This window comes from Propithecus coquereli, unplaced genomic scaffold, assembly GCF_000956105.1.
Source record: "Propithecus coquereli isolate 6110/MARCELLA unplaced genomic scaffold, Pcoq_1.0 Scaffold30, whole genome shotgun sequence".
Classification (NCBI taxonomy): Eukaryota; Metazoa; Chordata; class Mammalia; order Primates; family Indriidae; genus Propithecus; species Propithecus coquereli.
Genome location: NW_012148619.1, coordinates 6,723,022 through 6,725,243, shown reverse-complemented (window position 1 = coordinate 6,725,243; position 2,222 = coordinate 6,723,022). Strand labels below are relative to the sequence as shown.

The 2,222-nt window shown below is 47.0% G+C and overlaps 1 protein-coding gene across 1 annotated transcript in view; it reads left to right on the top strand.

The window, feature by feature from the left end:
- The first annotated feature begins 876 nt into the window (after positions 1–876).
- Positions 877–2,222, top strand: part of ARL14EP (ADP-ribosylation factor-like 14 effector protein) — a 16,802-nt gene continuing 15,456 nt past the window's right edge. The window contains exon 1 of the mRNA XM_012649580.1: positions 877–1,032. The gene's annotated coding sequence lies outside the window, so the exon portion shown is untranslated. The remainder of the gene's footprint in view (positions 1,033–2,222) is intronic.

Sequence of the window (2,222 nt, the reverse complement as noted above, 5' to 3'; positions counted from 1 at the left end):
CATTGGCTCAAAGCACTTTTCACCTGTGGGCTCTTCGTGGAAACCTCATCTCTGGTCCTCGTAAGTACATCATCAGTGGAGGAGGTTCATATGGCAGATAGGATAGATGAGCATTGCTCAACCGGGATTCAGGTGGTCATGTCCTTCCACTTGATTGCACCTTATCCTAAGTGTGTCAACTCGCTACAACTCTCTTCCTTGCTTTTCACTGGATATTTAAATTGATTCAATATGTGATATCATTTAAGAATCTTAATTTGGCCTGTGAAGCTTCTATTTCATCACCTCTAGGATAGTTCGCCTAGCAGTTTACTTAGAGGCCATCATTGCATTAAGTTACTTTTTCATATGCCAGTTCAATTCAAGCATTACTCTTCTCCCAGAATGCCCCTGCTTTATCACCTCTCATTGTATCCTGTTCATACCCATTATGTTTCTATTATGACATTTATCACTACACACTGTGATTAACTGTTTACTCCTGTCTGTCTCCCTAGTCTGTGAATTCCTTGGAAGCACGGACATTTTATTCTTTTTGTCTAATTATTACTTAACAAAGTACCAACCACAAGTAAACAGTAAAATTATGGAATGCAACCTCCTGCAGACACAGTTGGGGGATTTTCCATTTCGGTGCAAAAGTTTAGTATCATGCACAAGTGTAGAGGTTTGCAAACACAATCCAAGTTAATGGAATCTATATCTTGTCAGAAACGGCCCCCCGCGCCTGCTCAATTCCCTAACTGCCGGGCCTGCAAAGACCAGTCACCGTCTGAAGCAACTATCGCCTTGCCTTGAATCATTCGCCAATTCACGTCACCCGCCCTTTCCGCCGCCGGAGGCCGCGGGCTCAGTTCTGCTCTAGGCTTCTCCCGGACTTTTCTCTATGGTGGCGCTGAGCCTCTCTAGCCTGCATTCGCCGTCCTCTCGCTGGTAGCGCGGGGACTAGCCGGAAAGCGGGCTGAGGAGTCAGTCTGTCCCGTGTCCTCTACGGTTTTGCTCGAACCCGGACGGAGGAGAGCTCAAACTAAGGTGGAAGGGAACCGGGGGAGGACAGGGGACGTGGGGACGAGCCCCTGGGTGGGGAGGGAGCCCGGACGGCGTCACGGAGGTCCCTGAGGAGAGATAGGAGAGTCGGCCCGCACACATGAAGGGGATTTCCTGCCGCTGGTCGGGGCCTCCTGCAACCTCCCGCCCTGCGGTGCGCCACCCGAACCCCAGTTCATCTAGGGCCCCTTGAATCAAAGCCTGGCGCAGTTTCTGTCCCCTCCGCGGGTTGTCGCCTCTCTTCGGGAGGCCCGGAGCCCTCAAAAATTGTGATTTTGGCTTCTACTACTTAGAGTTACTGTGGCCTTGAACCCCGTATACCTCTTCTATCTCTCCTATTTTTGTTTTTAATTTTTAAAATCAGAATCCTCTCGGCCTTAGCTGTTTGGTTGAGGTCGGAGGCTAAGTAATTTTTTTTTTTTTTTTTTTTACTCAGGTACCATGAACATAGTAGGTGCTCATTGGATGTATCTGGTGGATTGTATCATTTTGATATAAGGGCAGGAATCCATGTGACCACTACAGGGTTGGGGTGGGAATGACTGCAGGTTCCTGGGGGCCTAGTCATATTGATTTCCGGAGATTCGGCCTTCTTGGCTTGAGACTCTGGCAGTTTCTGAACATGTTTTCACTCAAAAGACGTTAAGTGTCAACTAAATGCCAGTATTGTGCTAGAGAAGCCATAACTGTCAACAGGATCTGGGGATTCCTTTCCCTACAGAGCTCTATACGTAATGGAGAAGACTAACAAGTAACAAAAAGCATGTGATGAGTGATATGGAAAGGGAAGTCCTTGAAGTTAGTTCTTTTACATTGGTAGATTTGGAAAATAGCACCCTATAGCTCTTAGCCTTCCAGCAAGTGAGAGATAAGAGAAAAAGTTTCGAGGCACTATGAAAGGGTTGTGCAAACACAGAGCAAGGAGGACTTGTAAGAGTAGTATTTGGGTACTTCACTAGGTGGGTGATGACACTGTTGGTGTTTGAAAGATAAGTTAGCATCGTCTGGCACAGAAAGGGCCAAAGGCTTTCCAAGAAGAGAGGACGATAATAAAGGCATAAAGCGTAAAAGAGCTTTGTAAGTAGTGGTGTTTGGCCTGAGTACGTGGTGTGTGGAACAAACCGTGCTAGAATCCAGACTTTGTTTTGTAGGAAGAGGTGAAAGTTTTTCAACAG